The 26295-nt window shown below is 43.3% G+C and overlaps 1 long non-coding RNA gene across 2 annotated transcripts in view; it reads right to left on the bottom strand.

Moving 5' to 3' along the window:
• LOC147582813 (uncharacterized) overlaps nt 1–26295 on the bottom strand; it is a 394038-nt gene that overhangs the window by 85818 nt on the left and 281925 nt on the right. For both annotated transcript variants that reach the window (XR_015248788.1, XR_015248789.1), the window contains 2 exons: nt 10291–10401; nt 6855–6909 (listed from right to left, as the gene is read on the bottom strand). This is a non-coding gene — a long non-coding RNA (uncharacterized LOC147582813). The remainder of the gene's footprint in view (nt 1–6854; nt 6910–10290; nt 10402–26295) is intronic.

Here is a 26295-nt window from a genome sequence, read left to right as displayed (position 1 = left end):
AAATGTGGGTTACCCTGTATTCATCAAGTCTCAGATGACATCGTTCAAAATGCATCGTAATTTCTGAGGAATTAAGAGGTAAAAAAAAAAATGTTTTCTAGAAGTTTTTAATCATTTTCTTTTAAAATTAATTTTACTTAGAATTTTGAAATTTAATTTAAAATTTTGTAAGACATAATTTCTATGTAAAAGGATCATGGGGCTGAGTATGACCTTTGGGTCACCAGCTGTTGTTATTGTCGTTGTTGTTGTTTTACTTCCGCCTAGTCTCCATGTTCTCCAGTGTCCCTTCTTGCTCTGTTATTCGACTACTCAGTCAAAACACTGAGACGATCATAAACATAAACCTCTTAAAATATAATCTTCCCCAGGAAAACCAGTATGTGAAACAGATCAATCGAGAACTCAGTGAGTCCTAGATAGACGTATCGAACACATCCCACTTTAAATAAGCTCATATAGAGCTAAATAAGAGTTGGTTACAGCTTGATTCATTGACAAAGCTGAATAATGCATAACATTATTATGCTTCATCTAAAATTGATAAAGGATTTATCTATTGTTATTGAGTTACATTTTATATTTTAAAGCCATGATTTGTATTTTCAGGGCTCAAATATTTTCATAGAGTATCAGAAAACTTTTAGCCCCCCAGCCCTCAGCTTGTGTTGCCTCATAGATGAAATGGCCATATGCAAAACACCGGTCTATTTCATCCTTTAAGTGAGGACCCATTACTTGCCAGGAGAGTGTGTGTGTTACGTCACTTTGTCCTCAAATAACACTTTGAGGTAGGTATTACACACGTAGCTTCAGCTTGCTAAGAAGGAAATTTGGACATGATAAAAAGACTCAGAATCATAGCTGATTATGCTGTCCCTCTCTGGTTCCTTCTATACCAGCCCCTCATTTGCAGTGTCTTGGGAGGCTAAGCAGTATACACTACTATCAAGGGTTCTTCTTCCCAAAGCTTCTGGTTGGATTTGGCCAATAGGGAACACCACCAATAAATTAGAGGGGAAAAAAGAGAGAGTGATCTCAGTGTATTTCCCTTTAGCTCCCTCCCTGTGTGGAGCAGAACCCTCTTGAGATAAGGTGGTCATCTCCACATGGCCCTTGGTCTCTTGAGTCTACCCACCTCTCCTTCCTCTTGCCTCTGAGGCACAAGGGTCACAAAAGGGCCTCTCTGTGAGTATTCCTTGGGTCTCCCTCTATCCTGGAGGCTTCTCTATACCTGCCCACAGTTTTGTAAATAGTCCCTTTATTTGACTCTCTTCAAAAATCTGCTTATTTTTGTGAGTGCCAAGCCCAGACAGCTCCAGGAACCAACCAGAGTTTCAAGCCCAGGTCCTAATAACTCAGAATCAAAAATACTTTCCAGCAAACCACAGAGCTTCCCAAATTATCTCCTTAGGAAAGCTCTGAGCCTGTGGTATTACAAGTCTGTTTTTAAAGGGGGGGTGGGGAGGAAACACTTAATAAGATAGATAATTATTTCCTGTCATGTAACATCTTCTTCACTAATGTCAAATACCATTTCTTTGAGAACCATCTAGTACCTTTGAACTGTTCGGAAGAAAAACGCTATGTAATTCCAAGGTATTAATAGCATATCATTTTTGCCTAGTGATAAAAGCCCCAGCGTCACAAGGCTACTATAGGATAAAACCATTTCAACAGGAGAAAATCTTCAGGAAACAGATTCTACTACAAAGACATTCAGTTTGTTTAAAAAGTATAGGTTTGCTGAACTCACAAAGGTGTTAGAGGATTTGCTAATGCAAGGAGGAACACAAGATTACCTGTACGTGGAGAACGGAATGTTCTGTTTCCCCTGTCACAGTCAGCGGTATCATTAATCGCATAGGTAGTCACCTGGAGCTGCTTAGGTGCACCTCAATGTTTGGTTCCTACCGACATTATAAAACAACTTCTCTCAATGCCAATAATATCCCCCTCTTATTGTTTTCAGCCACACGGTTTCTATTTATATTCTAAGTAACTCACCAGGCAATTCTGGGTTCCGGTTTATTTTTCCGTAAAACGAATGATAATACAGTACAAAGCAAAAGAACAAATGCTTTTCATAAACACTTACTTGGACTGGGCCACCGCTAAACTGTGTCTTTGCATTTTCTCAGTGGGCATATTTTATTCAACTTAATATTTACAACATACTATACCAGTACACTTTATTATCCTCGGGTTACAGATGGGAAAACTGAGGCCCAGTGTGTTTACTTATCTTGCGCAAAGTCAGACAGCTCAGAGACAACAGAACGCAGGCCTGAAATCTCCTGCCAAAACACTCAGTTTTACACGGGGTTACACGGTCAAATGCAAACCGAGACGGGATTGCTGCACAGACTTAATGGAGCCAGCCGGGGAGGATGATAAAACTGGAAAGCAGGTACCCCACCTAAAGGGACAGTCAATGTCCAGCTCCAGCTGACCGATCATTCCCGTAAAGAATGCGGACACAGGCTAGCCATGTCTTTGGCTTTTCAAGGGAAGTGAAAATCCTGAATGTTTCTATGTGAATCTCCTGATTTTTATTTTTTTTTTATTTGTTTATTTTGAAAGAGAGTGTGAGCATGAGCAGGGGAGGTGCAGAGAGAGAGGGAGAGAGAATCCCAAGCAGGCTCTGCGCTGTCAGCCCAGAGCCAGATGCGGGGTTCAATCTCATGAACTGTGAGATCATGACCAGAGCCCAAATCAAGAGTCAGATGCTTAGCTGACTGAGCCCCCCAGGTGCCCCTGAATCTCCTGATTTTTTTTTTTCAACGTTTATTTATTTTTGGGACAGAGAGAGACAGAGCATGAACGGGGGAGGGGCAGAGAGAGAGGGAGACACAGAATCGGAAACAGGCTCCAGGCTCTGAGCCATCAGCCCAGAGCCTGACGCGGGGCTCGAACTCCCGGACCGCGAGATCGTGACCTGGCTGAAGTCGGACGCTTAACCGACTGCGCCACCCAGGCGCCCCCCCCTGATTTTTAAATGCAGGTTATCAGCTCATAAAAATAGTTTAAGTGTTCAAGCTAAGCTCACGGACCACAGGTCTGTGTGCTGTGCCTTTCCCTCGACTTCTTGGTGTGCAAAGCCAGGAAGCTCAGCTCTACAGTACCTTGACCATCTTAGCTACTTTCAAGGCCAGGAGCATCACACAGGTCATGGAGTTGGTCATGAGGGTGACCAAGCCATCCTCATTTGCCTGGAACTTTCCTGCTTTCAAAGCCACAGGACCCTCGCCCCAGGAAACCCCAGCCCCAGACAACGTGGGGCCCTTGGCCACCCGGTTAAAGCAGAGAACTGACTTCTGGCATCTGCAGAACTCCAGAAGGTCAAATAACCTGACCTTTAGAATGTGTCCTTTCTGGGGTATCTCACTCTCCTTGGAGGTGCTAATTTGCTAAAGCTTTTGTGTTTCCACTTCAAAAATTAAGCTGCCTCTGAAGTCAGGGTGGAACATTCCCTAGGACAGCCCCCCAAAGCAAGCTTCCCAGAAACTCTCCGCAAATGAGGAGAGGAGGGCACTGGAAGGCAGGCGACGTCCCCGAGAAGGCTTCTGGTTGTTATTTGTCAGAGCATCCTAATTCGAATCCAAATGGGAGCGTGCCATTATCGGGGATTCACACAGCTCCAGGTAAACAGCTAATGAGCAGGCTGCCAGTTCCATTTTTATCAAGAGCCCTCCGAGACTCAACCGTGCCATTTCATAAAATATGCAGATGATAGTGCGCGGAGAAGAGCAAAGGCTTTGAAAATGATTCACACAACCTAAAAATGATGTTGAAAAGGGAGGAATTAAATATTCACAAAGTGAGAGAAATTAAGGCATATTAACGGTTCGAATGTGGAAATGAAATGAATAACACGCACAGAGTTGATGAGAACGGCGTGATTACAGATCTGCCCAAAGTTTCTAATTCTGACACCGTGCGGTGTGGAGGTGCCCGTGTGGCTGGTAAGGGCAACACATGAGGTATGGGACAAGGCTCACGATGCGGACGGATCAGAAGCAAAGCGAGGAAGACACAGCAGTGATTAACATGAGGCTCCGTTCTGTGCTGAGGGTGAACTCCACGTTCACAAAATGAATACTAATTACGAGCACAAAACAGACTTTAAGTTGGCCAGACGCTTGATGTTGAATGTGGCTATTAAGTCCATAATGAGGAAGGCAAGGGAAGGCGTTAAGTCTGGAGGGGCTACATTCGGTGAGGTCACCCTATCCTCCACTTTGAAAAAGGGGACAGAAAGCCAAAACTGTGGCCCATCCAAACTAGAATTAGCAGTAATTATTATATAATATGTAATGATGAGATTTAAATGGCTAACACATTTTCTCTGCTGAGATCATTTAGACATGATTCATACAAATGATGAAATTAATAGATCTTCCCCTTCCAGACTGCCAGGCACCTCAACTAGATTTTTCAACAGAGACGGATCCTAGTGAAATCATATGAATAGAGAGATTTACAGAAATTGCAGGAGGGATTGGTTCGGTGTAGAAGAACACATTGGGATTTAGAGAAATTCACGCATTCCCGTTGGCGATGAGGGCATAGCTCTTGGTCTTTGCTTTTTCTTTTCTTTTTTTTTAATTTTTAAAAATCTACCTGTAGTTTTAAGAGGGGTTTTAGAGGTAAAGATATGAAACCAACATCCTCCGAATAAAGAGACACCACACCGAAGGCTAAACAAATATTTACAGGGCGACAGAGCTGCCCTTCTTGAGTCAAAAATACAAAAGGACACAGTGTGTATACATACAAATACATTTTAAATAGTGATAGGGAGATGACTCAAGAAATGTAAAATTTAACACCTATGGCAAACAATTTAAGAGATGACAGTATTTGCATAGGAGGTATTTTTGATTTCAGTGCACCTAAAATTTTCAAGAGAAAATTAAGGAAAAGGTAAATAAAAAGGAAAGGAAAAGGTAAATAAAAAGGAAAGAAAAAGAAAGCTCAAAGCCATCTTTGATAAAGCATTTCTTTAGCATTTCTGCTTAAAACCCATCGTTGTTATCAGATTTGGGGATTTTTTTTCCCTCCTGCAGAAGTATAAAGCAGTTACGGGGGACATGAGGACTGCCAGAGATCCGCTGTGTTTTCTGAGGGGACAGTTCCCTACTCCTATTCACTGCACAGCACATGAGCAAATTAACAGGCACTTGGGGAGGAAGCCCACAGCACGAGGCTCAGGCATGTAATAATTAACATAGCCTTGCTACCTCCCTGGCATCTTGGGATGAAAATATTAATCATTCACAGCTGTGATCGCCTCAAAATCTCCTATTTTATGGCTTTGACACATCCATGAATAATGCCATTTACTATAATGTGCAGCATATCAGAAAGAATATTTTTACAGTGTGGCTGCTTCTCCAGAATTCCTGGTAAACCCAAAATGAAACCTTGGTTCCCTTCAGCATCTACAGAAAACAGAATGTGACACGGCACTACCGATATATTCTGCTTTACTGATCACCTACTATGTGCCAGAAATTCGGTGTGTTCTTTGTCTAAGCCTTACAATGGCTCTATGAGGGCAGTGCCGTTATTGTGTCCATCCTGTTCATGATGAAATGGGGGCTTGGCAGGTTGAGGTCAAGCAGCCAAAGACATGGAGGCAGGGTATGAACCTCCATCTGCTTTGCTCCAAAGCCTGTGCTCTTCCCACAGCATGGAGTTCAAAGGCAACTTTCGATATAGCCATGACATTGGTTTCCATCATGTCCCAGGCCCCACTGGGTCTCCGGGGGATCGCCCTGGCAATTAATTCATTTAGGGAACCTGTTTGGAATTTTTTCTACTCTGCTTCATCACTTTGAGGACCTTCTTTTTCACTTTTCCTACCCTTGACTTGAGAACGCAGCTCAAGTGCACGCCCTGGCCAATGCATTCTCCACCCCACAGTTGAGACTGACAATTTCCCAGTGAAAATCGAGCCGGGAGCTCCCTTGTCTAGAATCTTGGTACTTTTTCCCTTACACTGAGGACAGTGGTGGGCAATACAGTGCCTACGATGTCCCACGTGATCTTAAACATCCTGTGCCCTGTGCCCCCAGCTTCATATCCTGCTTTCCTCCTTCAAGGTCTTTCACTAACATCCAGCAAAGAAAAAACCATGGGTCTCATTCCGTCTCCAGCCATCCTACATGCTGAGCTGCCTCTACCCAGAACCCCTTGGCTAATTCCTCCTTGTTCTGTCAATCTTCCTTCCCTTACATTTCACAGAGCTCTCAGAGATGACACTTTTAACTCCCTAGTCTACTTGGAGTTTTCTAGATGTTCTCATAACTCTGTGTTCTCTCTGACCATTGTCACGATTAGGATTGTCTTCTGTATGATTGTTTGTGCCATAATATCTGGTCCCCATGGGAGATTTTTAAATTCCATGATGGCAGAGACTATGTTCTCTGGCTTATGCACATAGTAGGTGCTCAATAAATACGTATGAAAGGGAAAGAGGGAGGGAGCAAGAGAGGGGGGAGGGAGGGAGGACTGGCTGAAGCATCTTCGTTTTAACCAGAATCCTTCCTGCTTCCATTTTCTGTGTTGTCTAAGCCCGCACTGGAAGTCCTTCCTTGTTGATGTTCACAGCACTTAACAACAACCAGCAACTATTGCATCGTGACCACTGTTGTTTTATCAGGAGTGGGGAGGCTGAGCTTGTGTCCTTGGAGAATCATCTGACTGCAGGAGCCTTGACTCCCCTGGGGCCCCCATCCCTTCTCCGCACACCTCTCTCAGAGGCTTGTAACTGTGTGCTGCAATTGCTTATGCGCATGGCTGCCTCCCTCCCTCACCAGACCGCAAGCTCCCCACACTCAAGGACTTACCTGGGGCGTATCTGAGTGCCTTCAGGGTCCAGCACAGGAGATACTAGGTACATGGCTGTTAAAAAAAAAAAAAAAAAAAAACAATTCCCGGCATTAATGACGCAGGGAGTCCTTGAATGAACAACTAGAGGAATTAGTAAATTGGTGAGTTAATAAAATAACTCAACACGAAAAAACAGTTATTCACACAAGTATTTCCTAAAGTGGAGTTATTGCCTACCCCGCTGGTGGTACACAAGATAATGTTTAGGGATACGTAAACTAACGTTTCAATTGTAGTTGCTAAGGGACAAAGAAAGAGATGTGACCAAAAAAAAATTAACCTGCACATTAAATCCCTTATATCATTGATACTATTACTTAGGACGATTTAAGTTAAATAAAAATATTAAGCAAATACAGTGGTATTACAGGTGTAGGATATGGCAAAAATCATGAAAATAGTACATAAATGTGTGAGGTTGGGAGCATATGGTTTGAAAATGAATGGGGAAAAAAAAAACCCTAAGATTTCATGAGCTTTTACTATGCTCCAGGTAGTGTTTTATTGTTGTTGTTGTTTAAGTGTTTACTTATTTTTTTTTTAATTTTTTTCTTCAACGTTTTTTATTTATTTTTGGGACAGAGAGAGCCAGAGCATGAACGGGGGAGGGGCAGAGAGAGAGGGAGACACAGAATCGGAAACAGGTTCCAGGCTCCGAGCCATCAGCCCAGAGCCTGACGCGGGGCTCGAACCCACGGACCGCGGGACCGCGAGATCGCGACCTGGCTGAAGTTGGACGCTTAACCAACTGCGCCACCCAGGTGCCCCAAGTGTTTACTTATTTTTGAAAGAGAGAGAGTGTGTGCACGTGTGCGTAGGGGGTAGGCAGAGAGAGAGGGAGACAGAGGGTCTAAAGCAGGCTCCGCACTGACAGCAGTGAGCCTGATGCAGGGCTTGAACCCACAAACTGCAAGATCATGACCTGAGCTGAAGTCAGATGCTTAACTGGCTGAGCCACCCAGGAGCCCCCGTTCCGGGTGGTGGTTTCAGCATTTGACCTGTATTAAACCTTCATAATAGCCCTCTGAGTAAAAACTGTCCCATTTTACAGGTGAGGATAAGGAAACTGAGCTGTAGAGAGGGGCAATCTTTGCCCAGGGTCGTATCACCGATAAGTGTTTGAACCAGGGTTCAAATCCAGGTGGAGCCTGAGGTCTTACGTGCAGTGCTGCTCAGACTCTGTCAGAGAAGGCAGAAAGGAGCCAATGAGCAAACATGTGGGTCAGTGAGTGAAGCACGGGCTAAGGGGTCACAAGAAAGGGAGTAAGTAACCACTGAGCCAAGTGCCTTTCCTGAGCATGACTCTGAACCGGGAAAGATGCCGCAAGGGACCCCGAGTCACCTTTGCTCTGTTTCTGGCCTTTCCGCAGCCACAGCGGTGCAATAGTCACCCCAGACCTCCACGTGGAGGCCAAGTCCTCCAACTACATCTACTTGTGGCTACGAAAGGGGGAAATGCCCCATTTGTCTCCACTGGTGTCTGAGGCCCCTCCCTCTGAGCTCTGATGTCCAACTAAACAGGCGGATGTGAGGCCGACCCACTTGCTCCTGGACGATCCTGCTCGCACCCGCGTGGGAGGGGATGGGAACGGAGGGATCCTCATGGCAGCCGTCATGGCCCAGGGGATAGGACCCGAGGGCCACCCATGCCCACTCAGAAAAACACGTGTCTCTTCTCACTTAATGATTCTCTTAGAGAGTGCAGCATCCTTCCCCATGCACCAGGATCATATTGCCCATGACTTTTCAAGAATCAACCAACTCCTCTTCCCTTTCCAAATCTTCTTCTCATACTTCTCCTGCACCTCATATGTTCCCCCTATAGCTCTTTATGCAAATCCTAAGTCTGAATTCTATCTAGGCCCCTTATTAGCTGTGCATCACCGGGTACCTGAGTTATGGCTCCCCTCCCCAGGTGTTACATGGAAACAATATCAGCCCCCCCTTATCGGGTCTCTGTGAGAGGTGGAATGATCGAACTTAAGTCACGGAAAACATGGTAACTGGCACGTGTTAACACTCAACATACGGTGACTTGAATCCTATAGTGGGGTTGATGGCAATGCCTATGCTCGCGAGAGCAACATTTACTTTTCCAGCTCTACACTTTATTTCGTTGTCCAGGCTTTTTCCACCAGGTGAAAGAAACTTAATTGATTCAGGCTCTCACCTCCTCCCTCTCCTTGAGGTTGAAACTTAAATTCCAGAGACCGGGTTTCTGGTCCCCGGTCACTGTTACCTGTCTGTATGGATATACAACAATGTGTCCCTATTCAGTCTCGAACAGGAGAGTTAAAATTGCCTCTCCTCAGCACAACGCAAGGCCCCGTCAGCAGTCCCCTGTCACTTCCAGGCCATATTCGGATGGATGTACCTTTCTGATTCTCTCCACTTTGCCCTACAGGAGGGGAGAGCTCTGTAGGCTGCATTAGAACTATCTGCACGTCGGGGCCCCTGGGTGGCTCAGTCGGTTGAGCACTTCTTGGGTTCGAGCCCCGCATCCGGCTCTGTGCTGCCAGCTCAGAGCCTGGAGCCCGCTTTGGATTCTGTGTCTCCCTTTCTCTCTGCCCCTCCCCTGCTCATGCTCTGTCTCCGTCTCTCTCAAAAATAAACATTAAAAAAATAATAATAAGGAACTGTCTGCACATCATCCTGCATCAGTCCAGATTTGGAAGCACAAAATATTAACGCACTGAGGCGCGTAACAGTGGATGGAGGAGCGGAGGGTCACCTTCTAGGAATGAGTCCTGAAAAGGTACTGCGGCCCTGGCCTGCGAACGTCAGGAGTATGGAGAATCAGGAAGCTGCCACCAGAGCTACCGGCTTCAAATCCACTTCTTCAGGATTAAGAAGCTGCTTCACCACGGCCAGCTCGGGAGCCACCCCTGCCGCGTCTGCGGTGGCGACAGCGGAGATGCTCTGCCGTCCGCCTCTGACATCCGCGAAATCAGCATCTGGATAAGGGGGCTGCTTTTAAGACGCGCCTGCAAACGGCAACCTTCCCTGACCGTGCCTTCCAGAAGAAACCGCAGAAGCAGGAGGAAGGTAGCACCTGCCTCTTTCCCACCTTCTGTTTATCAGAAAAATGCGAGGTGGAGCAAGGATAAGGAAAGGTGAACCTGCAGACGACTAGCAAAGAATTGTCCCCCCGCCTCTTCGAGGACAGGCCACTAAGACCCTGGGGATGGGACCCTGTGGTGAGCCAATGCCAGAAGAACCATACGGATGTCACAGCAAGTTCTTCACTGGCGTTGAGCAGCTGCATGAGGACAGAGGGCGACCTGGCACCTTCGGTCTTGTTTCCAGTTTTCACAGACTCTGGGTCCGTGAATTTTGTTATGTAAGCCCTTTCCAGTGCCTTCGGCTCTCCATGTTCCCTTTACAGCCACTCACCTGGTGTCATTAGCCCCCATTTTACAGGTGAGGAAACTGAGGCCAATGCGGATGAAGTATTCAGCATCATGTGGTTTTGTTGATGTTAAAACTTCTTCCATTCGGATCGTCCTTTAAAAAAAGATTTCCAAATTACTGATACAAGATTAGACGAGAAAGTAACTTTATTTGGAATGAGGAAATACAGGCTGCCGAATTATAAATGTTAAAGAGCCAAAATCTGGAAAAATAACTCAATATTTTAGTAACTGCCTGACATCTCTAAAAGATTTTTTCCTACATTTTTTGTGTGTGTCATGTTCTTTGTCTTGTCCTGACAGAGATTTTATAAAATATCTTTCTATAGAGGAAATAGAAAAATAACATCATCCTTCCCCAGCATGGTTGATCACAACCTCTTCTATTATTGGTAGTTTATAAATGTTTATGGGAGTTTTATATCTCAGAGGCAATGTCACATACATTTTTAGAATAGTTCTCAGCTTGGGGAAAGCCTCCGTCAAGTTTCTTTCCTACGTAAGCTGTAGGATGTCAGGGATATTCCAAGTTTTTCATGGAATGACTAACCCTAAACACTCTTTGAGTGAACAACCCTCAGTTACCAATTTGTCACTGATGTCCTTATTTTATGGTGTATTCCATATTTTACTGTCTCTTGTTTATGCTGGTATTCTGTGTCATATTAGTAAGGAATTTAAGCAGTGGCATTATGATAGTTTCTTTTAATTTCCCTTAAAAAACAAAAAACTAATGTATGGTGCAATTAGTTTTTTCTTTATTTTTTAAAATTTATTTTGGGAAAAAGAGAGCACGAGCTGGGGAGGGGCAGAGAGAGAAGGAGAGAAAGAATCCCAAACAGCCTCCGCACTGACACGGGCTTGAACCCACAAACTGAGATCATGACCTGAGCCAAAACCAAGAGCCAACAATGGAACTACACCCAGGATGGTGCGTTTATAATTGTGTCTGCTGAAAGAGTGACTATTTTCCTGAGAGAACAGAACTTCCAAGTAGACCATTGACGAGTATCATATTCTCCACTTACTAGTATACATATCTGATGCTCAGAAGAATTTTCCACAGACTAGCGTTCAACTCCTTACCTTCCTAACCATGTTTGTCTTCTACTGACCATTGGCGGTACAGACACCTTAGGCTATCTTCACATCAGAGCGCTGCCATTGGCTTTGTGCCTTCCCACCACAGCACTGGGTTCATTGACACAGTAAGTGTAGGGGTGTTTCTAGAAGCCACTCCAAACCAGGATACTAGCAGGATCTTGACTGATTGGAGGAGCACAAAAATATATCATACCAACCCCCAAGGAAATCTGTCCTCCAAGCACATTTCCTATTACTAGACCTTAAAATACCAATGGTCATTCTGATGCCACTCAACTCAAAGGTTAAGTATGGCTGAGGCGAAGTTGGAGAGGAAAAAGGCAGCATCTTAACCGATTCTGCCCCGAACATTTTACTTGCACAGATGTTATAGATACATATCGCCATGACAACACATTAGAAGGACCCCTCCCAGGGCCTGAAATGTGAGAGTCTCTGAAGCTCAAGCTTGTTTGGCCTCAAGGTACAGCCAAAAACCCAGACCGGGAGCGTCTTTCCGCCATGCCTAAAGACCTCCCTGTTCCAAGAAGCGTCTGCCTAGTCTGGGGACATCTGCTTGCTCTATATTAGCCACAATTAATAATCAGAAGCAGAGACATAGCCACTTAACGTATATCAACCACTCTTCTGGGAGGGAGCTGTCATCCTCTGGTTCCCTTTTCCCGAGATAGGGAAATTGATAGGTCACTAGTGTCTGTGAATAGCACTCAAAAGGTATCATATTTATTCTAGCTTCAGCTTCAAATCAGTGGCTATCTGCATTATGAAGAACATCATTCTATAAAACACATTTGGTCTTCGTTTCACAAATGCTCCTGAAGGGAACATATGGTAATCTGTTTAACTTTGTATTCCACAGAGATATTTAAGCCCCATCCACCAAACTCTCATGCTATTTTTATTATAAAATTCATGTCCGTTTTATACCCTAAATATCCCCCCTTTCTGCTTAGATGGTGAAAACCACCCGAGGCTACAAAACTACCCTGTTTACCATCAAATTCATGAGTCACGCCCTACGGTCATTAAATGGAACAAAAATATTATTGACAAGGGGGTTGACAAGCACATATGGGTGGAGCCCATATTCTTTTGGGTTTCAGGCATGAATGATGTTGAAGTTATTTGTTTTTTTTTTTTTAATCAGAACCCATGCTAACAAAATCTCTCAATTTGATCTTCTGAATTATTTGTCTCCTGCTGGAAGCTAACTCCTGTAAGTTTTTCTCCATTGTCCATTTGTGAGGCTATATTTCCAAGTCTGATTACTTTCCCAGATAGGAATATTGCTTCTCCTTCTTCTATTTCCCCATCCACAGTGTGGTTTAAAGCACTAATTTCACTTCTTAAATATCCCTAAGCTCACTGCCCTTCCCCGCTCCCAATGAGAGTTCACTGCGGGATAGGACAATGGGAACTCGAGGTTTCCCTTCTAATGAGTCATTGATGTTCAAGCTGTAAAACAGAGCTGGTGCTTAACTGGGAGCTGCTTGTCAATGCAAGGAAGAGAGCAGTGTTCCTAAAATTTGGTCTGGGGGAGAAGTCATTTCTCAAAAAAAAAAAAAAAAAATCGATGCAATTCCTTCTCCCAAAGTAGGGGGGAAGTAGGGGAGGAGGGCAGTTCATATAACACGAAACAGCGGCTTGCCTCTCTGTATGCCCATCACCATTTATGAAACATGGTCTATGACCAGGTGATTCTCAGTGGTCAAACATGTTTGGAAAACAGTTCATTTTAAACCCTCATCGGCTTTCATTGATGCACATTAGCATATTGAAGGCTCCAGAAGTCCTTCACTAAAACAAGCAAAATTTAATTTTTTTGTTGTTAATTTCCCAGTTGCCCTTAATCATGTGACTCTCCAACAAAACTAGCCCTCCACAAATCACACTTTGGGTAATGTTGCCGTAATTAATTTTTTTCTGATTTTTAACGGCATATTATGCCTTTAATGAATAGATTTTATTCAATAGAGGAGAATCTCAATAGGTTTCAGATCATTTGATTCAACTCATTTTTTTAAGACTGAGAAAAATGATAGAAGATATGCTTGCATAAAATAATGTGGAAATTTTACGTAAGCTTCAGAATGAAGTATCAGAATTCAGAGTTTGGGTTCTGAAGACCTTGAGTTGCCTTTCTGTAACATTCCCAAATCATAATTCGTGGGCAATTAGCCAAATACTCATTTACTCATTCATTGTTCACTCGTTCATTCTTTTATTTATTGAGCAACTACAACGTGCTAAGCACTGTCGTAGACCCTGAGAGACCATAGATAACTTGCTCATAGGGAGTTTGTAGCCCATTAGGAAACCACATGACCGTAAAAAATAACACAATATCCGTATTTAGTTTTAATTGATGTAAGTTCTACTATAGAAGAGAAGAAACTAGTGCAGTGATAATATATAACAGGAGAACATGACCCAGTTTGGGGGGAAGAGGAAGATGTCAGGGAGGTCTTCCTGGAGGAAGTAACATTAAGCGATTGCCAGAGAGATGATTGGGGATCAGATCAGGATATTCCAGCCCCCAAAACTAGAATCTGTGGAAAGAAATTTCAATTTCAAAGAAATGGAAGAAGGTCATGTGACTGGAACCCAGAGAGAACAAGAGAGAAAGATGAGATGAAGCTAGAGAGGTAGCTTTTGGGGACAGATCTTCTAAGGCCTGGAAAGCCAGTAAATACATATGAGAATGTCAATTCCAACATCAGTGTGAAGCATTATTGATCAAACCTTTCAGTTTCAAGGTAAGACAAAAGGGGGTTCTCGGTTTGGAAAACAAAATGGATTCTATCCTAATCCCTGTAAGTACTATTTAAGCTTACATGCTTAAAAATTCCACCCAAATAAATGGTAAGAATTAAGCAGCCCAGGGACACCTGGCTGGCTCAGTCAGTGGAGCATGAAACTCTTGATCTTGGGGTTGTGAGTTCGAGTCCCAAGTTGGGTGTAGAGATGAAAGAAAGAAAAGAAAAGAAAAGAAAAGAAAAGAAAAGAAAAGAAAAGAAAAGAAAAGAAAAGAAAAGAAAGGAGAATAAAAAAGAAAAGCGAAAAGGAAAAGAAAAGAAGAGAAGAGAAAAGAAAAGAAAAGAAAAAAGAAAGAAAGAAAGAAAGAATAAAAGAGAAAAGAAAAGAGAAGAGGAAAAGAAAAGAAGAGAAGAGAAAAGAAAAGAAAAGAAAAGAAAAGAAAAGAAAAGAAAAGAAAAGAAAAAACAAGAATTAAGCAGCCCCAAATAAAAGAGATCTGAGCTATGCAAGATGAGCCCAGTCAGTTCAAATCCAAAAATTCGTCATGAGAGGAGAATGTTCTGCTGCCTAAGCAAAGGCTGGATCCCATGGAAAAGCAACTACAAGTTCCATTACCCAGTCCATGTGGACCACGGGGTAGCTGTGTCCCCAAATCTACTTTACCTTTTATCTCTCTTGGCTACATCTGAAATATATCGGCTCTAATCCCAGTGAGTGAATGGGGAGAAAAGGTGGGATTTCCATCTCTTTAGTACAATAATCTTCTCAGAACAAGTCATCCTCATAAATAATTCCATATTATTTACATCCAGTCACACTGTCTGGATATCTGGGACTCATTTAATGAAATGGTTAGCTTTAAATATTTCCGGAAGAAGCCTTTTAAAATTCAGAGCATATGTCTTCAAGACTAGAGGTCAGGGTTTGTGATCAAATATTATGCCCTCAGACTTGAAATACTGTGTATGACCTGTGACCAGAAGAAGGACAGCCTCCCAGAAGTTACTAGCTGGTTCTGGGGAGGCAAATGCCTGCTTGAAATCATTTATGATGGATAACAATACTGATAAAATTGCCTTCATTCTCCAAGCCATTCCACTCGTCTCCTTCATCTCTGCAAAACATCATTTCCAAGATACAAGGCACCCACCCACGGGCAAAACCTTGCCTTTCCTACATGCCTCCTTGTCCATATCTGAGTGCAGACTCGAAGCCTTGTTGGACTTATCCCACAAGGTCTACCCACACGCCTCTCCTTCCCAAGGCCAACCAACCCAGACCAGTTTCCATCGCGTCTCCCCAGAGAGGTAATTTGGATGTCACAGAGAGACATACCTTGTAAAGTGGGTCCATAGCTACTCCTAGGGTAATGATAGGACCATGGGGCTTCTCCACCAGAAAGATAAGGGCTCAGATTCAGGTTAAAATCTCAGAGAAGCAACTGTCCTTCTCCAAGCCTTGTTTTCTCCATCTACAAAATGAGCAGGAAACCAGGTTGGGGCTGTACTAGCAAAGGCAGTTATGAGCCTGGGACGTGGAGGCAGATCTGCCTGAGTTCCATTCATGACTCTCCCATGTGATTTTGGGAAAAAAATTGTTGAACCCCTATATACCTCAGTTTCCTCATCTAGAAAATGGGGATAATAATAGTAGGTTGGTTGTGAGGACATAGTGGCACCATACAGGTAAAATCCTTAGGATGGTGTCCAAGTGAGTGCCCAGTGGTTATTATGAACACCAAGACTACTTTAGGTCCCCCAAGGCTCATCCAGATGGCACCTCAGCAGGGACATTCCGGTCCTGCAGGATCATCTCCTAATGCCATGTGCCTCTTGCAAAGTCATGGTCTAGCCCCTGTCTGCTACAGTTGCTAATAGGTGCATCAGCCCCGTTAGCTCTGAATCTCCTCCCCCATCTTGCAAACCCCTTGCTGTACCTTGAGACAGCCCTTTTCACCCCTTTCCGGGCTTGAGAGCTCTTTAAGTCAGAGATGAGGTCTTGTTTTGCGTACATGTAATTGGCAATGACGATTTCTTGGCAACAAACATACGATGCCTTTGTCATGCTGCCAGGCAAAGCCGCATTCGCACCGGGTCCAATCCTCACGTGAAGGAGTCCCACTGCCCTGCCAGGTGGGGAGCCCTCGCCTCTGCTGCAAACCAGCCCCACGCAGAAGGGTGTCAGCGCTCCCTCCCCCGCAGCGCGAAGACCACGGCACCCAATTTCCCCTGGGCATGTAAAGACTCAGGGTCCTAACTTCCCCAAAGCAATCTAAGAGCTGGGGGTGGGGGTGGGGGTGGGGGTGGGGTGGAATTCACATATTGAGATTTTGCTAGTTTTACTAGGTTCTTTTCTCAGATGTACTGGAGTCATGAAACCAAACAAATCAATTTTTTTTAGTAAAGTCAGGTTCTTGCTTTTTGTTTTATTCTTAAAATTTTTTTAAAAACTTAAAAAAAATTTAAATGTTTTCATATTTTATTTTTGAAAGAGACAGAGCATGGGCAAGGGAGGGGCAGAGAGAGAGGGAGACACAGAACCTGAAGCAGGCTCCATCTAGGCTCTGAGCTGTCAGCGCAGAGCCTGACGTGGGACTCGAACTCACAAACTACGAGAGCATGACCAGAGCTGAAGTCCGATGCTTAACTGACTGAGCCACTCAGGTGCTCCTTAAATTGTTTTAATTTGTAATATTTTCTTTTTTGGTGTGGAAAATACAGTGGAAACATCCTCTTACAATGTTAAGGAGCAAGAATTACACTCCCTGGGTGTCCGTCCCAGATTTTATTAGTAACCTCACTCAGATTACTAATCTCCCAAGTTCTTTTCTCGTCTATAAATTGGGTGATAATATTAATTTTTCATAAAATTGTTAATACACACAAATGGTTAGAATACTGCCTGGCACAGGACATTCATCAATTAGTGTGACCTACTAGTACTTGTTACTAGTAACCACGTTACTCTAGAGTTACTAGAGTAACCACGTCTCAAATTAGATCCCCAGCCCCCCCCCCCCACCCGCCAACTTGTTTAAATCACCACTAAGTACGTTCTTGTAAGTTTCCTTTATTGGCTTTGCGCGCCCACGGGCTCGCGTGCGTGCGTGTGTGCGTGTGTGTGCGTGCGTGTGTGTGTGTGTGTGTGTGTGTGTGTGTGTGACCTGCTAGGTGCCAGGCACTGTTCTACCAGGTTGGGAGAGAGATGTAAAGACAGGTCAGATGCCTGTTTTTCTGCAAGGCAAGAAAAAACAGAAAACAAATATATAAACAAGATGATTTGATTTATAGTTACCATGAAGCTCAAAATGCAGGATGAAGTGACGGAAAACCAATAGACGGACAATTTTTGATCATGAAGGGGGGTTCTTTGAGAAGGTGACTTTTACACTGAGATCTGAATAGAACAAAGGAATTCTCATGCAAAACAAAACAAAACAAAAAACACGGGAATAGAAGACAGATGGAAAAAATATGAGTCATCAAGTACTTATCAGAATAATGTCTATCCCACTAATGTAGACCAGAGAGTGGGACGGTGGCCTGTTTCGGTAAATAAGGGTTATTGGGACACAGACGCATCCATGTTTTTATGGGTCATCTACACCACACACATGCTCCAGCTGCACAGTCGAGTAGTTGTGACAGAACCCAGATGGCCCCCCAATCTAAAGGATTCACAATCAGGCATTTATAGCAAAGTGTACTGATCCCTGGTCTAGATTATAAGACCCATGAGAGTAAGCACCACATTCTGCCTGCCTTGCCGCTTTCTTCCCCCCTAGTTGTATCTCACCAGCAGATCCCAGAAAATAGCGGGACAGGCAATAAACGCAGGACATTTTTGTACCCGCATGAATTTTTTCAGAACTCTATTTTAAATGAAATCTCTTGAAATGATAGCTTCAGAGCACACCGTTTTCCTTCGGGAGAACATCGCTGGCTCCCATGTGTCCAGAGAAACAGTAACGAGCCAGTGGCTCAGACAAGAGCCACGCGTTTTATTTCCCCCGATGAATTTCCTGCAAGGTGCTCCCACCGAGACGGGTTCCAGGCTGACGCGGCAGCAGTTCCGTAGAATGTCAGCCGAGCTGGCGAGGATGAGGTGCAAGGAAGTTGCCCTCTTCGCCAGCTTTGCAGGTAACGCACCCTGTGCACGATGTAAATTCAAACCAGCATCCCCCCCTGGTCTCTTCCCACTGGATGATGGTAGCTCCCGTCCTCCGGATTTGACAATGACATCTCCAGACAATGCCAAATGGCCCCAGAGGGTTACGGGGGGGATGGAGTGAGTAAAATCTGCCTCAGCTGAGAAGTACTGGCATCCATTGAAAGTGTCCTCCTCTTTCTATGGGAACTTTTAGACTTTGATAGCAAATCTTCTCAAAAATGCACGCGCAGAGAACCGTAATATTCGATGTTCGATGTTCAGCTTTTCAATTCAAGCCACCTGTGTGCTTTCACATTCACCTAGGTGGGGCGTGGGTGCTAGTTAAAAATGACAATGTTGGGGCGTGCCCGGGTGGCTCAATCAGTTAAGCATCTGAATCTTGATCTCAACTCAGGTCATGATCTCACAGGTTCATGAGTTCAAGCCCTGCATCAGGCTGTATCGGTGCGAAACCTGCTTGGGATTCTCCCTCTCCCTCTCTCTCTGTCCCTCCCCTGCTCACACACACACTCACACTCTCTCTCTCTCTCTCGAATAAATACACTTAAAAAAATGCTTTTTAAATGACAATGTTGGTAATTCACAAAAACTTTATGGAGAATAATTTTCTCTACTAGGGGCATAAATGTTTTTTAATTGTTAAATTTAATCTGAGACGGAGAGTCGCATGTCCTCTTTGGAGATGAGGCGGTGTTGTGGCGGTTGTTTTAAAAACTCTCGTGGATAAATGCAATTGGAGTGCTGTGATTCCCTTCGCGGCTCCTAGATCAGGCATGATAAGAAATCCTTAAATTCTCTCTCTGCTTCTCATAAAACCTGAACTAAATCTACGTGCCGGCCTGCGGCTAGTGCTCCACAAGCTCCAACACCAAGGACAGCTGCACACAGGGACGACCCAGGAGGTGAGCCCAGAAGATGCGCACAGGGACGACCCAGGAGGTGAGCCCAGAAGGGAAGAGAAGAACAGGGAAGTAGAGAGGGTGTTATCTAGGTGGATTCTGCTTTTGTTTTGTTTTGTTTTTCCAACAAAAAAAGCAAACAGCATTAATATGACCTCCTGGGGAAGGAAAATTCAGACCGGGGCCATCTTGGTCTAATAGGACAATGAGCCTAAGCATTCATGGTTGTTTAGGATGTTGTATATTCCCAAAATCAGTAGAATTTTTGATATGGTACACTTCATTATTATATATCAAATAATTTCTGCAATGATCTCCTAATGAAGAATCAATCATAGCTTGTAACCCAGCAACCTATAAATATATATTGTATATATGTATACAGCATATACATATACAAAAACACATATACATAGGCATATATTTCACTCATATCTTGGTTTTAGCTGTGAATCATCAACTTTTTAAAAAAGAGAAGCTTCTCAGGGCACCTGGGTGGCTCAGTCGGTTAAGCATCCAACTCTTGAGTTCGGCTCAGGTCATGATCCCAGGGTCGTGGGATTGAGCCCTGCATCAGGCTTCCTGCTAAGTGTGGAACCTGCTTGGGATTCTCTCTCTCCCTCCCTTTGCCCCTCTCCCTCACTCTTGCTCTAACTAACTAACTAAATAAATAAATAAATAAATAAATAAATAAATGGAAACTTCTCATGAAAAAAGATTTAGATCGCTGGCTTCTCTTCAAAAGATAAAAGATACCACACCCACCTCCTTGAATGCTGACAATCCACGGGAGGTCAACAGCATGGCGTGTGCTCAGCAGTTTGCCACACTCCTCACCACCCCCCAGTATAGATCCTTGCCCATTTCACACACTCAGGTTGGCTACCTGGAACCTGTGGGCAGTTTTGCTTTGCAGCTGCAAGTATAGATTCATTTTATCTTTTTCTTTGGCCTCTTCCTGCAGCCAGGCCAAGTCTCTTTTTACTTTCAAACACGTTTTCTCCAAATGCATTGCTCTCAGAAACATCTGCCCAACTAATCTTACCCAAATTTCTTAGGCCAGCCATTTTCTCCACTCGAACGTATCACATGTCACTTACAGCAGCATTTCCCAAAATGTACACCGTGAAACAATCTGTATTGTGTAGAGAAGATAGAAGAATACTATGATTGAATGAATTAAGCAAATGCAGTAGTATACAATGTTAAGAATCTCTGCAGCTGTACTTTTCAGAGCCTATAAAATGCAAATGTGCTCTATGAGTTTCCAAGGTGGGGCAGGTATGTGAGCAAGTCCTCGTTTGCCACGGAACTCTGGAAAGCTGTGCTCTATTGTCATATTTGCTTGTCTTTAAAAAACTGCATATTCATAGCGTCGAATATTTTTTGCTACTTGTTTTCAACCACAGAGAAATTGCAGAGAAGGGAGGTCTGGACCCCTTGCAAGAGGGGGCAACTTTTTCTCTTGCACGCTAAGATCATGAAAAAGTAAAATGTAACCATCATCAACAGAAACACCTTTGCACAGAAGAGAAATCATTTTAATCACCCCCAAAATAGGAAAAACGGTATCTCCATAAAGGACCACCCTTTTTAAACTGAATATATTTGGCTCACAAAATGTGTGCGATGTTTTTCTTATTTCCTTTATTTCATTGAAGATCTGCAAAAACTTTGTCACCGACTGTCACCAATGTGCAAAACTGAATTTGGGAAACATTGGTCTACATTACATTAAATCTGGCAACAACACCATCTCGAAAGCCACAGTGAAAATAGTTCACACATGAGAGGAGAGAGAGTCAGCTTCCAAGGCAGGGTTTGCTGTGCGGATGTGGAAACACTGAAGCAGGAGGCAGAGAAAACAAGCAGGAGAGCAGGGTGGACTTGGCCTTGGAGTGGCTTTTGCGGATGCCTTTTGCTGACCTGATCTCATGTCGGAATTGCACCGGGGAGGTTTCACAATCTCGCCTCCACTGCAGGGGCTGCCCTTTGTGGCCTGGCATTGGTGGGAATGGGGCAATGCTCAGGATGTCAAGTGAATGACCTTAACAGTTGGGGTCAGAACAAAGAGAAACAGAAGTGGTACTTCACGTGATGAGCCAGTGTAGTCTACAACCTTGAAAACAGGGTATTTAAATCATTTCAAGATGCAAGAAGTTGATGATGCTTATGGTGATTTTAAGGAGTAGCTGTGTAAGACAGCAATACGTCCCAGTTACCCATCGTGTGCATAGGTTTCGCCCTACGACTGGTGGGTTGTTACTTCTTGCTGGAGCACATTTCTTGAATTGTTCAAAGTAGGAACTTTAGGAAAGTCCTAATGTATTTTATAAAGTCGTTATTTTTTTTTTGGTGCCATTGGACCCTTAGCCAGTTGATTAGGATGATAAAACATGGAGCCTCCAAATAATCCATTTCTATTTTTAAGGACTTTTTTTTTCCTTTTTATTGTTTTACAGATTGGTTTCTCCTCAAGAGATTAATAAATCCTTGACGGCAGGAATGGAAACACACATTTTAGGATCCTCACCGCCTGATGCCTACTCAGTCCTCAAACGTCTTTGTGAAAAACAGATGAATGCGAAACTAGGTATCCGATGACGACCAGAAGACCGCATATTCCATTTTATTTTCATTTGGCCCTTTTATTTTGAGGTAATTGCGGACTCCCAGGCAGTTGTAAGAAGTAATTCAGAGAGCTCCCGTGCACCCTTAACCCAGTCTCCCCTAATGGGCACATCTTGCCAAACTGTGGCACAATATCACAATTGACATTGACACTGGCATTGATGCCCTCGACTAGAGAATGTTCCCATGTTCTCAACATTCCAAGGATTCCTCATGTGGCCACTTCTTTTCTGCCTCCAGGGAGAGGTCCAGATTCCCCATTCAGCCTCTGATGACACCAGCACAGGAGGACTAAGATCCTTCATTCCTTCTGGATGAGGGGATTTCTAGCTCCCTACTGGCCTCTGATGATGACACCACAGGGCGAGGGGAGGGACTGATACTGGGGGGCGGTGGTGGTCGTCCTGTCTCTCCCTGGTGTGTCCTCTGATACCAATCAGGTGGGAGTCCTGGGGCACCTCGTTACAGCCTCCTGAAAGGGAAGGATCAGCTTCCCATTAGCCTTTCCCGGTGGGAGTGAGGTTGGAGCCATATTTCTTTCTCTGGCTATTTAAGCGTTTTCTTTCGTCTTAGGCTGCCCTTTTTTTTTTTTTTTTGATCCGTGGGCTAGAGAGAACAGGTTTTTGTTGGGGCACTTTTCTGTGCACCTGTTGGTGTTGCTGGGTTTCTGGCTTCTTTGGCTCCCAGTGTGGGTTGTAGGATGTAAAAAGAAACCCCAGGGAAATCACCACCACGTCGTCCTTGAGCCCAGAGACTCGTGCTGCTCTGCCTCCTTCTCTTTGCTTTCTTCTCTTCAACTCTTAGTGTCTTCTTAATTTGGTTATATATACAATACCCAGGATCTTTACTTGGAATAGGGAAAATTACATATACTCTATCCTTCTGGAAATGAAAGCCTTCACTTTACATTTAAAAAGGGAAATTAAAAAAAAAATTCCTTGACTTATAATACATTTCACTGTTATTCTTAAAGACTGTGTGTATGTTTTATGTAAATGGGCACTTATTCAAATATTATTTTGCTACTCATCCATCTACAAGCAGTTCCAATCAAAATCTAACTGTGAGTCAGGGGAACCCCATAGTCAATTTAATACATAATATAACTTCTATTTCAAAACAAATTCCTACCCATCCTGACTTTCTCACTTGTGTGCATAAGATGTACATATTTACATTTTGATGTATTACTTTTCCAATACCTAGTACCCCTTCTTAGAGACAAATAATTTACTTTGAACTAACTTTCCAGAACATAAAAAAAGAAAGGTCAAAAACCTATAGTTAGACCTGTCTGGATTTGACTTCCACTCTGTTTAGCCACAGTTAACAAAACAAAATCCCCATGGAATACATTTTCTCTAATTTCTCCTGTGAAAACATGCTTTGTCGTTTTCTTTTCCTTTCCTTTCCTTTCCTTTCCTTTCCTTTCCTTTCCTTTCCTTTCCTTTTCTCTTTAAAAGAGAGTTCACAAATGTAAGAAATCACTGAAGCCCTTTCAAAATCAGGAAGGGATTTTCCAAACAGATCCATAGTGATGCTCTCTCATGTAGGAAATAATTTTATTTGAGCCCACAGGGGAGAAACAATCATGGTGAAGGAACCCCTACACTGAAGGTGTTTTGATCACCTCTGCTCCTAGCCAGGACCTGGACTTGACCATTCCTCTGGCTGTTGAAAGGGCAGGGTCTACTGACTGTCAGAGAAAAATACAGAGCTCAAAATATGAGACCTAGAAGGTCATTAATGCCGAGAAACTTACATAGCAGCCTCAGAATGTGGCAGACAAAAAGTGAGGCCCAAGGGTTAAGACAGGAAATTGGGGGCTGAAAATCCCCAATTAATCATAATCATAAAAATTGCAGTTTAAATCCCCAAATACTAGAAACCTAGCTTTTAGTGTCATCAGAGTAAGCAGAAACAGCATATTTTCCCCTATAACACACGCACACATATATACATCATTCATATTATTTTTTTTAACTTCTAAGACACATCCTAGGTCAACATAATTCATAGCTCACTCTTCTCCCTGTTCTTCTTGTCTCTCCATTCACCGTCTTAAATAATAGTCCAACGGATACCCTTAGTGATATCTACAGGAAAGTCAAAATCATCATCCAAGATCACATTCCCTGCTACAGACTGTCTTTACCAAGGTTCCCAGGAAGGACCTGTTATATTTTGAAGGATGGTTCCTAAGAGTTGAAATCAAACTGACAATCCTCTTCCAAGGAACCCTCTCTAACTTGTCATCTCCACTGTCCTACTATGTGCCACAGATTAACTTGTACACACATGTCTCATAGAATTTATTACTTGAGTTGCTTTTGGGCAGGGGGAGACTCTCACGCTTGATGTGATATCTACAAAACCTAACACACTGCCCGACCTATTGTTAGTATATAATATTGCAAGAAACAAAGGAACCTTCTATCAACCGGTATCATTTAGAAAAAACAAAAACAAAAACAAACAAACAATAAAAAAAAAAAACCCAGAAACAGAAAACCTTTAAGAGGCAACACCCTGAAATCATATGACCAAAGTGAAGAATGACAGGCCAGCCACAGTTGCCATGTGTTTCCAAATAGATTCTGGAAAGTTAGAAACAAACTGAACCGTCAACAGGGGAATAGACAAATTAAATGTAGGATATTTATCAGTTTAAAAGGAATGGGCAAGATCAATATGTATCGACGTGGGGGGAGATCTGTGAAAGACAGTTAGTTGAACGAAACAAGCAAGTTGCAGAATGGTTTGTGCATTGTGATACTTTTTATAAAAGTAAAAGAACTTCAGGCGATTCTGTGTGTCTTGTGTAAAAATAACCAATTCTATGTATTTTCTCAGGGAATATAACATAGACATAATTGATTTAAAAACAAAAAATGGTCAAAGGCCATATTTCAAACTCGTTAACGGTGGTTTCTTTGGAGGGAAGGAGGATGGGGATGGGATCAAAGGGGACTGATAATATTCACATTGTTCATTTCTGTTTAGAAGGACAGTTCTTTAATTACATGTATTCCTTGCATATGTAAAATTTTTGCCTCCTATACACTCAAAGTTGGTACCTTGCTGTGCTTAAAACGTTTGCAAATTGTGACCCCCGTGCTCCAGAATATCTTGGTAGGGTTTGTGGATTTTCCCCCCTTCTCTTTCTTCATTAAAAGCTGAGAAAAACATTTGTGAAGGATACTGCTTAGGCCAATCCTCCTCATTCTGGAACAATCTTATTGTTTGTCAACTGCCAGCTTTGACATTCTCTCTCACTTCCCACGGTCTGGCAGCCGAGAAGGAATCTGGAGCCAATTCGATTCTCCCCCTCTGAAGAAACAGCTTAGCAGTCTGCACTGTGTTTGGAGAGAACTAGTGAAATGTGCATTTTTCCCCCTCTATTCTGAATGCCCAAGTGTCTTTGGGAAGATGGGGAAAATCTGCCTCATGGCAGAAATGTGCTATCAGATCTGTAGGAAGGATTAATTTTTGATAAGTCTTGGTATTTGATGGGAGGTATAATGGTACGGCAAAATAGATTCCTGTCTTCACTCCTTACTTCCAAAGTCTGCCATCAAAACCAGGCAACACGGACACAAATATTTCATGACAAATATTGATTGAGTGTTTTATTTCTCAACAATCCTATGAACTAAGTCCTATTATTATCATCCTCACTTTACAGATTAGTAAACTGAGGTTAAGTGAATTGCAGAGGGCTATAAACTTACTATGTGACTGAGTTACAATTCAAACCCTGGCCTTTGGCCTTCTAGCTTAAGAGAGGCTCAGCCCCTTTTCACCACATTTCTATACTGCCTCATGTCAAAGTCTCTCCATGTTAGTGGTTGGCCAACAGAAGATTCTCAATGAACACTTCTTCAATGAATTAATGACTACGTTCCACCTGACAGACACTTGATTCAAGGACATTGTGCAAAACCAAGGGCATGGCCAACCACTCTATGTATATTGACAATAAGTTGGTATTACATTATCTGAAAAAAAATCATCATGGGATTTGGAGACGTAGATACAATCCTAGCCCACTTCACAAACTTTGACAAGTTTCTTAGTCGTTATAAGCCTCAATGTCCATATTTGTAAAAGAGGTGAAGTATGGTCAGCAGGACCCTAAGATGACCCCCAAGATTCCTACCTGCTGGTGTTACCTACCCTGTATCATTCCGTTTCCTGGACTGTGAATGAACCTGTAAACATGATGGGATTTCACTCCTATAATTAGGTCACTAATCAGCTGACTTGGAGTTAATCAGATGGAGATTATCCTGGGGGGGGGGGGGGCTGACCTAACCAGAGGAGCCTTCACAAGAGGATGAAGCTTCAGAGGGATGAGTTCCTACTGGCCCAGAAGTAAGAAAACTGCCATGTTGTGAACAGCCTCTGGGACCCATGTGGAAAGGAAC

The sequence above is a fragment of the Puma concolor genome, chromosome A3, assembly GCF_028749965.1.
Source record: "Puma concolor isolate L17-30 chromosome A3, mPumCon1.1.hap2, whole genome shotgun sequence".
Classification (NCBI taxonomy): domain Eukaryota; kingdom Metazoa; phylum Chordata; class Mammalia; order Carnivora; family Felidae; genus Puma; species Puma concolor.
Note: the sequence above shows the minus strand (reverse complement) of the source record. Positions and strands in the feature narration are given on the sequence as shown.